We start from the raw sequence: 13,590 nt of genomic DNA, 5'->3' as shown, positions 1-13,590 counted from the left end.
ATCCTTGGCCGTGCCAAGCCCACGCACTGCCGAGGCGCGTGGCAGCTGTTGAACAGCGCCAGCCACAGCTCAGGACAGGAAATGAGCACAGGCTGCATCTGCAGGGGAGCTGCAGTGCACAGGCTGCAATTACCTGCGCTGGAGTTTGGCCAGAGCCTGCTCCTGCTCCTGCAGCAGCGCCACGGGGCCAGCGGCTGGGGCTCGGGGGCTGTGGGGTCAAACACAGCTCTGGAGGCTGCTTGGGGCCTGGTGGGTCATGCCCAAACCTTGTCTGGGGTGGATGGAGGCATGAAAATATGGAGAATTTATGCACAAGGGGGAAATTCAGTTTTATTTGTATGCTGCATTTTATGTGTGTGCTGCGTTGAGAGGCATTGGGATGATGCAAATTTAGGTGCCCTTTTTCTTGGCCAGACTGTAATTGCACTAGAAAGAGGGAGTACTGGAGGGGACAACTTCTCCCAACAAGTCTTTCTGACCCCTAAGCCAGGGTGCTGCTGAGAGTCAGGAAAGAAACCATTTCTGGGGGTGCCCTGGCCTTTGGGGTCACCGGGATATCCCCAGTGGGAATGGGCTGCAAAGGGCTTGCTCAGCATCACACCAGAGATCCCACTCTGCTCTGTGCTCATCATGACAGGAAAAATTCTGTTTCCCACTAGGTGGTAGAGAAGAGCTTGGCTGAAAATCCTCCAGCTTCTCACAGCTGAGCAAGAAAGGGGGGTTATAAAAAATTGAAGCCCTCTGTTTTAGCCAAGAATCCAGCAGGCGCAAATGTAGGAGCCGTGTCACTGCAGAGGGCTGGGGACAGGTGAGGGGTGGCTGAGCAGGGCACAGGTGCCACCCAGCCAACACTGGGTCCTGTTCGTCACCAGCCACTGTGTGCCAGGCACTGGGAGCACACTTTTTTTTATGTCTGTGGATATTTTATGACTCTTTACTGATTGGTTTTGGGGAATATGGTTTGAAATGGGTTGTATCTGATAAAAGAAAGAGGGGAGCAGGGGAAGTGTTCATGCTGATTTCATCTAGCACTTGCAGGTCCAGCATCACCCCAGGCTGTCACAGAGCTGGTGAGCTTTGCCCACAGGCCTGCACTGCCTGCACAGCAGTGACAGAACCTTTGGTGCTTTCCACTGATGTTAACTCCCTGATTTTTCCCTCTCACAAGTCAAATACATCTTCATTGGCAGTGGTTTTAACTAGACACAGGAGTTATTCCATGGCAGGATTCATGCCCAGCCTGGACAGAGGGACAAGAAGGTGGCAGGAGGAGCCCTGATGCCTCAAGAAGGTGGTTTCCTATTGAGATCTCCAGTCCCCACAGAGACAGCCCAGGGCTGGGATTCACAGACACCCCACAGGACTGCCTGAGCTCCTCTTCCACACCCTGAAAGATCAGAGGAGTGGCAGTAGCTTCAAGAAGTCACACCTGAAGGCAGGACCACAAACACCTGGCTCTTGTTGGACGGGTGTTTGTTCATCTGACCAGTGCTTTAATGGCTCCAATGAGGTAATTCTGCAGCTTGCCCCCAGTCTGCACTACCCTCATGCTTACAGATATTTTCTTGCTGTCTAACTTTAATCTCTTTTTTTGCCACACTTGATGCCCCTGACTTCTTTTGCAGTACACCCTGGGCAGGAAAAGTGTTTTTTCCTTTTGACTATAGTTTATTATATATCTGAAGCCCAATTCCACACCAGTATTTCCTGATCTTACCTCTACCCTTTGCACACATCTTCTGTGTGCTCTTACCCATTATCCAAATCTTCCTTGGAGTTTGGGCCCAGCAGATCCATGCAAAGTGATGAAACAATCACAGATCAGCACCCAGGACACTTGACTCCTGCTAGGCCAAAGACTGGCTTGAATGTTCAGTACCTGCTTGCTTTAGTTTGTGCTTTCCAGGCATCTTTGTGGGAGCTGGACCCACAGTGAGGGGTTGAAGCAGGGAGTGAGGCAGCAGCCTCAGCATTCCCTGCTCTTCCCTGACTCTGGAGTATCACATTTCACTTTAGGAATTTTTTGCACTATCTGAAATAATAGTTCAAAGGATGAAGGCTGACAGGTGCTGTGGACTGGGGGTGTGTCAGGATCCCATCACTCAAACATCCTGCCTGGATCTGTATTTGCCCACCTTGGTGATTCAGAGGAGGGTGGAAGTGCTGGCTGTGTTTCTTTGAGTTATCTGAAGTCTGGATGGATGAGCTGCATGTGATGGCATGAAAGGAGGGACTCTGTCTTAGCTCTTCTGGGCAAACTGGATGAGTGGGAGCTGTGCGCTCAGCAGTTGGGGCTGGGCTCATCCTGGAGTGCTTGTGATCCCAGCACTGCACAACACTGGCTCATTACCTTCTTCTGAGCACACCAGTCTTGATTGGGATGGGGTAGGATGCAAGGTCTGACCCAGCTGAAAGGACCAGCAATGCCTTTCAATCTGAAGGTACCTGCAGTAACTCGGGGAGGTTTCTGCAGCCCTGAGGTGGTTGTTTTCATGGCGTGAGGGTTCAGAGGCAGTGTGTCCTGTGCTGAGTTGTCTAGGATAAGTGCTTAACTGGAAATAGCTCACTTTTCTTTAGATAGGATCATGATAATGGTAAACACTTCCTAAAAGAGCCTGAGGAATGGTGGACCTGAATTTCAGAATTTTAGGTGCTTTTTTTTTGTCAGTTGAAGGAGGCCTAAACATAGAGTGTTAACTTGCCTGGACTGGAGAGAAATGTCTTTTTTCAGGAATGTGCATCTCATGGGTGCAGAAGGAAAATAAAGATGCAGCATGGTGCTGCAGCTTGAACTGCAGGGCATTCAGCTCCCAGCTGGCTCCACACTTCTGCAATAGTGGTGCTGCCTCGTGTGAAAAGGAGAGGTCCTGGGAGCCTCACTGTCCTGTGCTAAAACACAAAACCACAGTCCCCACGTGCTGTGACCCTGGGCAGGGCGTGCTGTGCCAAAACACACTGTCAGAGTGAGAGTTCCTGCAGCACAGGCAGGGATACAAGGCTTCAGGTCTGAGGATGATCAAGGGGAAGGAGGGAGGGTTGTGTGCTCAGGGAGTGGGGTCACAGGACAAAGGGGTCTCTAACCAGGAGCTTTGTGCCAGGAGGTGCCTGCTGGGTTCGGGGGTTTGGTCTGAGCTGCCCTGGAGCCACAACAGAGCAAGGCACAGGAGGGACACATCTGACACCTGGTGCCTGAGCCCTTTCAGACTATGTGGCTCCAATCTTTGCATTTGGGTCCAAGAGCAGGGAAGTCTGAAACCACCAGACTGTCCACAGGGAGAACTCTGAGTGGCTCTGAGTAGTAAAGGCTCCTTGGGGAATTCAGTGAGTTTTGCTTCTTCTTGAGCACAGTTTTCACAATAGTTTCCAAACCTCCTGTTCCTGAGAGCATTCCAGATACCCACACACTGTGCAGTCCCCTCTGGAGCACAGAGAGAGCTGCATTTGTTCTGCTTTAATTTGAACCTTCAAACCTCCCTTGGACAGTAACAGCACGGAATAAACAAGCTTTGTGTTGAAATACACTCCTCCTCAGTGCTACTCTGACCTAACTTGCTTTTCCTATGGACAATCTTGACACACTTTGTTCTTTAATGCATTAATCTTCACAAGATCCCAGGGAAGCTGGGAAATGCTGCTGCTTCTCTCTCCCCCTTGTTTTTATGGATGGGGAACTGAGATCCTTTGTGTCCCACAATCAACTAAATGCTGGTGAAAGTGCTTATTTTTTACCTTTCCAGAAAACCCAGAGGCCAGCAGAGTGGGGTATGTCTGCTATGGAGGTGGATTGTACCAGAACTGACTGGATTGAAGAGCTCGTGTTGACCTGAGGGGTTTTTTCCTGCAAAGGAAGGTCTGAGGCTCCCACTGGATTTTGCTCAGCACAGAGCAAGGCTGGTTGGTGTCCCCTGGATGGAAATCAGCAGGTGGGTGATTTGGTGGCATCCCTCTGCTCCTGGTGTATCACCAGCTGCTTTGAGGCTCCTGCTGCAGGGCCTTGAAGCAGCCAGGCTGCCCCAAGCCCTGCTTGGCAGACCCAGAGGGACCTCTTGTCTCCCTGGTAATGATTGGAGTAAGGAGCTTTCCAGACAGTTGTGATGTCAAGTGTCCATGCTGGTGGGAAGGGGGTGAGAGGGGACCCCTATCACTGTGAGTGTGACCCCCTATCTCTGTGACCCCCTATCACTGTGATTGTGATCCCCCATCACTGTGAGTGTGACCCCCTATCTCTGTGACCCCCTATCTCTGTGAGTGCTACTGGACCCCCCAAAAGGCTGAGAGCTTGGAAAGCATCACAACACAAAGTTAATCACTTCCCTGAACTATCTGTGCTTCATGAGCCTCCAGCTCATGAATCTTGGAAGGAAAGACCTTCTCAGGAGATTTGTGGTGCATCCAGCCCCAGCTAGAAATACCACAAGAAAAGCCTCTCTTGGGGAGATCCCAGTTCTGAGCAGGAAATGCAGAGCGATGTGAGAGTGAGAAGAAATCCAGATGTGGCCACTATCTGCTTTATTTTACTCTGGGAAACCGAGTTCTCTTTTGTGGGATATGGTTTTGTCAAGCATGGTTCTCAGGCATATCCAGCCCTTGTGTTTGCCAGTTGTAACTGAGTCAGAGGCACATTTCAAAGCTCAGAGTGTGCGTGTCTGTGTGTCCGCGTGCCTGTGTGTGGAGACAGCCTCCAGCAGATCACTTTCTGTTGTTTTTCTGCTCACAGACTGAGCGCAGCTACTCACTCCCACATACAGACAGAGCTCTGGCTCACACAGCTGCCTGGGGAGCAGCACTGGCTTTTCTCCTCTTGGGCTAGGGTTGCATTTTTGAATTACTTTACCAAGAAGTGTTTAGGTATTTGAGTTTTTCAAAGTGAAGCAGTTTCTCTGCTACCAAGCCTTTGTTTCCTTGTGCAGCTCAGAAGTTTTCTTTGCAGTGTTATCTTGTTTGCAGTCCCAGCCCAGCCTGGGGAACATGCACAGCTCAATGCTGAGGAAAGGAACTCTTTCCTTTTGAAAGGGAATACTTGGTGTGAGTGACAGCCACACAGGAGTGGGAGATATTTGCTGGATTTTGGAGGTGAGCTCCAGCTCTGGAGAGGTATTTGCAGGGGAGGCAAATATCCTGGATTTGCCAGGTAAATGCAGGCCTGAAGACAGGTTTGGAAGGCATTTTATGGCCTTGTGTGACGTGGGTGTTTGCAGTGCTCCCGTGTGAGCTTTGCTCTCCTTGGTCTGGGGGGTCACTGTGATGTCCAGGCTCTTGTGCCAGGGAGCAGGAGAACATTATACACATATCCATGAGCAGCCAAATCTTTATTAAACCTCGAAAAGATCATTAATCTCACCCAAATATTTGCTATTTCCAAAGTTTAGGTAGGGGGTAGATACTCTCAGGTGTTTGGCAGCTAACACTTATTATTAAAATGAATAACAGGAGCAACAAAGTGGAACTGCTGGTCATAATTCCCCTGCCCCTCCCACACTTTTTTGAGTGCATCCAGTTGGCCCCAAACCAGTACTATTCCCCAGCAGAAACTTTCCAGCATTTATTCATCACACACAGAGTTGACAAGTGCCTCCAATTCTCCAGTTACCAATGCACTAATGAACATCTGCTAGTCTTTCTTGCAAGTTCAAGGACTTGGGCAGGGAGTAGACTGGGGACTAAATTTCTCTCTGTGTCTGAATAAGGTTAAAAGTGGATTTTACATGAGGGCAGAGCCTTCTCTGGGGTTCCTCATACTTCTCAATTAATGGCTTCCAAAGTTCAAACCCTTTGGTTAACAGCTGCTTCTGAGAAATGGAGCTTTGAGGGAAGGAGTGAATGTGTCTTGAACTATCAGAAAACAAGAAATCGAGATAATTTTTAGCTTGTGAGTAAGTTAAGCTATTCCAAGTAGTCTTTGCTGTTGCTAGTCCTGGAGAGTTTGAAAACTTCTGGCAACCATGCAAGATCTTGCTTTGCTGCCTCTTGCTAGTGGGAATGTAAAAATTGCCCAACAATATATGCAGCCAAACCAACAATCATCAGGTCCCACAATGAGTATCTCTGACAGACAGCTAATTACTTCCCCAAAACCTGTGAATATTTGCTCTGGAGCACTATCAAATAGCAAGATCTGTCCTGTACAACAAAAACTGCTCTAGAGCTTCTGCACTGTCACTTTAGTCCTGTCACTGTTTTATTGCTGGATGTTACATACAGGAAGAAAATTCAGCTTTGACTTAACCCCTTGGATTAACAGCAGGTACAAACTGTGGTAGCATTTAACTCAATCTTCTAGAAAGTAATTTGTTTGTGTTTAATGATTTCTGTCTTCCTTACACCAGCCTTTTAGCTCTCATTCTTTGCCTTGTCACCCATTACCACCCAGCATGTTGTTTTGCAGTGTGGAACTGGGATGTGGAAATGGCTGGAGCAGGGAACCCAGCTCCAAGGAGAGTGTGCTGCCTGGTGGGTATTGCCCAGCCATGCAAGGAAGCCTAAGAGCTCTGAAAAATAACAAAGGTACCTGTGAAAGCCGATGCATTTAACCAGTGGGGCATCTCCTTTAGGAGGTCACTGTCAGCACTTTTCTTGGAGGCTGGAGCTGTCTGTAGGTGCTGGTTACAGGTGCCTGTGCAGGGCAGTGGTGTCGCTGTGAGCCGCTGTGCAGCACACAAATCATTGCTGATGAAAATTAAATACCCAAAAAAGAAATTCCACTACCAATGGAGTGAGCAAATCATGCACAAATGACTAATAAATAGCACTGCAATCTCTCCTTAAGCTGTGATTTATCTGTCTGGAGACTTATTAAAGAAATGTTCCTGCTGTTTGCACAGTTTTTATGATGGGGCTGCTTTTTGACCCTCTCGAGTGTCAAAGCCTCTTTCTGTGCTCTGGCAGTCCCAGCAGAAGCCCCCACACGTCCCCTCCACCCTGCAGTGCCCGTGACTGAGTGTCCCCACCCCCTGATGCCCTGCTCTCTCCCAGCCTCACTCAGCTGCTCTGTGCTGCAGTGAAATGCCCTTCTTGTGCTCTGTGCAATGAAGGAACTTTCTGTGCTTTGTCATCTCCTGATGGAGCACAGGACTCAAGGGAATGCAGGAAGGTGAGTCAGGGGAGGTTTAGGTTGGATATCAGGAAAAGGTTCTTTGCCCAGAGGGTGTTTGGGTGCTGGAAGTGGCTGCCCAGGGAAGTTGCCACAGCACCAAGCCTGTCTGAGTTCAATGTGGTTGGACAGTGCTGTCAGGCACATGGTGGAATTCCTGGGATGGCTTGTGCAGGGCCAGGAGTTGGACTCAATGATCCCATCTAACTCAGCATATTCTAGGATTCTATGATTCTATGATTCTATGATTCTTTTTTCCAGGGCTGTTGCATCCCTGCTGGGGGCGCAGAGCAGCTCATGCAAGACCTTCCTCCTTCTCCCAGGCAAAACTCACCCAAGTCTGTCTGGACCAGAACTTTTGCAATGTGAGTGGGCCAGGCTGTTTTGGGCAAAGCTGTGGGAGCACTACCCTGGCTGCTCCTGCCCCCTTGTCTGTCCCTGCTCTCTACAGTGCGCTCAGAAATACTGAGCTAAGGCCAGAGAGAGGAAAATCTCAAACACATGGCTTTAAAAATAAATGCTTTTTTCTGTCTTATAGCTAAAATGTGCACTTTGCATAGCTGGCTCATGAGTTCCAGCACATTTGGGGTCAGCAATACTTTGAGGTGCCAGTGTCTTGCTGACATTATTGGATGACGGGGCAACAAACCCCTACATGTCTTTTTGATGTGTGGGACATGACAGAAGCAGCTAAAGCTGTTCTGACTCAGCCCTCAAGCATTTCTGACATCAAAGTGTAGACACAGGCAGTGCTGAATGGTCAGGACTTTGTGTTGAATCTTTTCTCACTGCTGTCTGGGGAAAAAAAAATCTTTAGCTGCCAATGAGGTTGACTTCCACTCTGACAATAGTTCACCCTTTAGAATATACAGTGTTATGTGACATGTAAAATTGGGGTATGATGTAATTTAGAGGTTGCAGCCCTCTTTATGAGATGCCCATCCAATGCACATAACCCCCTTTTAATAGTTAAAACCCCCTTGCACATAACCTCCAATGCACATCACCCCCTTTTAATAGTTAGAAAATCTCAGTTTTCAGAGTGGGAAATGGGAGGAGAAAAAGACACTTGAGCTCTCAGCTTTGAGTGCCCTTTTCAGTGCAGGGCGGGGAATATCTACACCCGTGTAGGTGCTGCCCTGATCCATTGACGAGGATTGTCTCCAGCCTCGAGCCAGAATTGTCTCCAGCTGAATGAGCAAGCCCAGCTCCCACCTTGCTCCCCTCTCCCTGTGGCTGAAGGACCTTCCCAGGAACCTGCCACATAAATTGGCTTCCCAGATATTCCCAGGCCTGCACACAGAAGCCACACTGCACCTTGGACTGTCACGTTCCTGACTGCAGGTACATCCACAGAGGCTGAAACCTTGTGATAGCAATGCTAGGAACAGATCCAGCTGAAATCCAAGGGAGATACAGGCAAGAATTAAGGAGAAAGTTTTTCACAGAAAGAGTGGTCAAATACTGGAATCATCTACCAGGGAGGTGGTGGAGTCACCATCCCTCAATGTGTTTAAAAAAAGACTGGATGTGGCACTTGGTGCCATGACCTAGTTGAGGTGTTAGAACATGGGTTGGACTCGATGATCTTAAAGGTCTCTTCCAACCTAGAAATTCTATGATTCTGTGAAATTAAATTTATTTCATTAAAAAATTCATACAGGAGATGGTCTTCAATAAAGTCAGCAAACTTTCTAGATCAGCTCTATTTACTTTTTTGTTTTTTTAATATTATTTCAAAATCATAACCCTCTTTGTTGGGACTTTCAGGAGTATCACCACCCTTCCAGCATCACCTGGTGGTACCCAGGGCTGCTGGGAACATCCCCTGAGCTGTGATCCTGCCCTGGCTGCCCGGCTCTGCTCTGCAGCTCCCACCCCAGAGAGCTCCTGCCCTGGGGCACAGCACACACGCTCATACCCTGACAAATACACACAGCTGAGGAAGGTTGGAAATTTCCTGCTTAGTGTCTGCTGTCAGAAAATGCTGCTCTGCTACAGTTGAGCCATCCCCATGGGAGTGTGTCAATTTGGACAAACTGAAGTTTAGGGGAAAAAAACCCCCCAGAATAACTCATTTCAATAAATTCAGAGCAGTCAGCTGTCAGAATGGCACATTTCAAGTTTTCAGTCTCAAATGCCTTCTCTTTGGCACCGCTGTGCATTAATGTATACCAGGGTACAAATTCTTACATGAAATAATGCAAAATGAATTACGAAACAGAATAATACTATCCAAATGTGGACTGGAATAGAAACATGGAATCCTCAAAATATGAAATGTACATTAAATATAAGCATAATGGAATGGAAAAGAAGAACTCCAAAAATGCAAAAAATACTTCAGTTGGCCTGAAAGGAAGTGTTTTCAGAATATTGTTTTGTAAGAGATTGTTGCCAAACCCAAATTTTACCTTTCCTATTCTGTTTTTAGTGTTATGTCAGAAATCCTAGCTGGAGGGAAATCCAGGCAGTAGATGCATGAATGTTTTTATAACCATATACAGGTATAACTGTAAGTTGTTATTCTATTTGTCTCTTTTCTTCTTTTTCCTACACCATCTGTCCCATTCTATAAACTGAAGCTGTTTTTGCTTCCTATGATGGAGTTAATTACAAAGCAATTAATTGACCCAGTTACTCATGAGAGGTTTTGGTCATCCCATGGATGACAGGACTTCAAGCTCCTTTTATTTCTCTTTCAGGGCAATCACAGAAAATCCAGTGGTAGCATCCCTGTGCCCAGGAAGGTGGGGAAGGTTGACCTCTTTCCATTTTTGGCAAGGCTTAAGAGACACAGGTTGCTGCTTTTTTGGCCTAAGAGGAAGAAAAATCCCTTTACTGCAAACAGGTGTTAAGCAAGGATGGCCAAGCCCTGCACCCAGCAGTGGCTCTCCTGCACTGCCACAGGTCAAGGGCAGGGTGTGGGTTTGAAGGTGGATGTTCCCCAATGTGCAGTCGTTGGTAACCTAAAGCAGGTTTATGACAGAGCCAGGATCAGGCATTAATGCAATAGACTGGTAATTCAATCACTTTATAGAAGTTGATCTGTCCTTTTTATTACAATTATTGTCAGCCCGGGTGTTTCGTTCCATCACTGAAAATAAACATCATTTATCATACTTGTAAAGATTAGCCCCTGACAGCTCCAGCTCTGCTTTGCATAAATGTGTATTAATGTCTGCTGTGTCTGAAGTGGAGAGAGAAGTCTATATTTCACAAGAATGATTAGACAGTGTCACCACTGCTTTAAGTAATGTCTTATCATGACGGATAATCAAACTGTGAAAAAAACCCAACAAAATAAGGCAATTTTTTGCATATGCATTTTTTGCTTTATTGGGCTGAGAAATAGCAATATTTTTGCTACGGCATTTTTGAGATTTGTAGTGCCCAGGCTCTGGGCTGATGATACTTTTCTGGGTTTCAGGGACCACATGATGTTTCAGCTCATCAGCAGAGCTGGGACCTCTCTGCAAGGCTGACTTGAGTCTTCCCGTTGCAAGACCCAGAATCTACAACTTTGCCAGGCTTTCAACAGTCCCTGCCTTGGGCTGAGTTAAATTTGGAAAGTTTCAAGCTAAAATGATGATGACATTGGTAAGAATGAGATTAAGGGAAAATCTGATGCCCAAGCTAAAATATTCTTGCAGACATTTTCCAGAGAAGCTCTAGGGCTCTGGGCCTTGAAGCAAGAACTCAACAGTTGGCATGTGCCTGCCCCCAGGTCAGGGCTGCTCCTCCCATCAAAATGCACCCACATTAACTGCAGGAATAAAAAAAATTGTTTGTCAGTGTGTGCTTTAGCGGTGTTAGAGCCCAGCAGCCACACTGTGTTTGAGTTCTCAGCTAACAGGAGGGAAGGAGCCCTGTTCCAGCGACTCTGTCTCCTGGCAGTTGCCATGGAAGATGTCTCTCTGCATCCAGAATGAAGAACAGCTAAAGACATGAGCTGAAGTCTCACTCTTTGCCAGTCAAGACAGGGCAATGCCAAGAATGTTCCCTTGTCACCTGAGCCATTAATTCTCCGAGAGGGGAATGCACATGGGCACCAATGTCCACCACACACTGTAAGTCAGCTCTCTGCTGCAGTGCACAAAAAAACCCTCTGCAGCTTCTGTGAGGAACGTCAGAGCTGAAGCAAAGTCCTTATCATCAGCACCAGGGTTGCTACTGGGCCTATTTAATCAGGTTTAGAAACTGAAGAAGGAAAACCAAACCCAACGCCTTGTGTGTTTTCAGATTTCACTTTTATTTTTTGCTGAAGTTTGAGTAGTGCACTGAAAATCCTATGATTTCTGGCAATTACATCTGGGTTTTGTGAAAGCCTGAGGCAGCAGAGTAAGAGTGCTTTTGTGAGAGTATCTGCTTTCATTCTTGCTGGTTTTAAAAGGAAATTTCCAAAGTTTGTGCCTCCATGGGGGGAAAAAAACAAAGCGCACAACAACTTAGAGGCATGAATCCTCAAAAGAAAATGTCAAATAAAACCCTTTTAAAAAATAATCTTATAATTTCTAAGCCAGCCATCTTATTTTGGAAAGTTTATGTTTGAGATCAGTGTTAATTGAAGATGACACCTTAAAATTAGCCCACTGTGGAGGTATCTCATTGAATTAGATCCTAAAGGAGCAGTAATACATTAAGTACCATATATGAAAATAAATAAACCTCTTCCCTGCATAACTAATGGCTACTTCTGCTATTAAAGCTGAAGTATTTAAAGCACTGTAACTATACTGAGTGCTTATACTACTATTTTTTCCCTTTTTTTTTTCCTTTTAATGACAGCCTGTTTATTTCCTTTCAGACTACAGTTACCTCCAGTTTTACCTTATTTTCCCTGACTTGGTGCTGGTGGTGATACAAAAAATACTGTGACGCAGCTTTCCTTTTGCTGAAGAACCTGAAACTTCACTGTGGAATGAAACTGAAAAAAAAAAAACAAACCAAAAAGCAAAAGCAGTGCATGTGAAGGAGCCAGCTGGTGGTGGTGGAGGGAAGGAGTGGGTGAGGATGGCACTGGGACCATTAGTGATTGAAGAAATGCTGATTTTAGCCAGTGGTATTAGCAACTGGCACTTTTTAAAGCGCTAAAAGCTTTGGACACAGATTACCATGCACATATTTCAATTTCCTTTAAATCCAGGGAGATTTCCTCTTAAAGCACACTCTCTCACTCTCTGACTCTTTTTTTTTTATTCAGCTAGATTGTGCTTGATGGGGACTGTTAACTGAATGCAGCATATTATATATTACTTCAATAAATCACCAGCAGCCGAAGCATTCAATATCATGCAGAGCAGTAATCAGGGGAAGTCTTAATCACACTTTAAATGGTTTGGATTTATTCTCTGCTTTCCAGGGGCCACTGCCACTGCTGGAGATGCTCAGAGGCTCCGTGGTGGCCAGCCAGGACCCGGTGCAGCCGGTGCCAGGGGCTGGGAGCACAGCCAGCATGCAGGGTGTGTGCCAGGGGTGCGCTGCAAGGGCCAGAGAGGATGAGCAGCCCCCAGGGCTTTCCTGGAGCTCTTTGTGCCTGTGCAATGGTCTCTTCAGATTGCCTGGGCATTTCGGTGTAAAAATATGTCACTCTGACAATGTAAACAGCTGCTCTTATAGCATCAAGGTTGTACAGATGTGCGGCAAGTCCTCGCTTTGTTTGGACTGAAAAAATGTGTTTTAATATAGAATTTATTTCTAAAGAAATCATCACATAAGAGCAAAACCAGCTGCTGTGTTCCTTTGCCTTTTGCACTATGTCCAGGAGATTAGAAACGCTTCCTGGATTTTTGTCAGGGTGTGGGAGAAGTAAAGAAGAAGGGCTGGCTTAAAAAAACTAAACAAGCCACAAAACCCCTTAAATATAATTTTTAATTTATGACTGGTGACCCACCGAGGCTTTCCATGAAAGTAAAACTTTCCAGCCAGGGGCTGCGGGTGCGAGGTCCGTGTGGGTCTCAGGGAGGTGAGTGCCAAGAGTCAGAGGATGGGAACCTTCCTCCCTCCCCTGCACGTCACACCCCGACCTTCACCTGCACCCTTGTACTATATACAGATGTGCAGTGATGCCATCTGCCTTGGCCACAGGGAGAAATCACAGCAGAAACAATGGCCCTTTTGGAGGGAAGTTGTTAATTTTGGTTAACCCGTGGCCTGGGGCACAGTCGCGAGCGCGGTCACCGGCCCTTGGTGCTCACGGGGACAGGGACACGGCACCGAGGGAGGGAGGGCAGCAGGCTGGAGAAGCACAAAGGGCTGGGAGAGCCCTGGGCACACTGAGCTCCTTCCCCAGCTCAGAAACACTCTGTGGCCCCCTCAGCTGCAGAGAGTGAGTCTCCCTTCCAGCCCGGCACAGCCACACTGCCTGCACCATAAACTACTGCTCTGGCAGTGGAAATGTGAGCATGACCAAGCAGAGTGCAGACACAGCAGCTGGGATGGTTAAACAATAGCCCTGCACTCAGGAAACTCTCCCATAGTGGTGGATTTAAGTTCCAAGG

Source organism: Melozone crissalis, unplaced genomic scaffold (assembly GCF_028551555.1).
Source record: "Melozone crissalis strain CALT ecotype California unplaced genomic scaffold, PUWL_Pcris_2 ptg000023l_1, whole genome shotgun sequence".
Classification (NCBI taxonomy): Eukaryota; Metazoa; Chordata; class Aves; order Passeriformes; family Passerellidae; genus Melozone; species Melozone crissalis.
Note: the sequence above shows the minus strand (reverse complement) of the source record.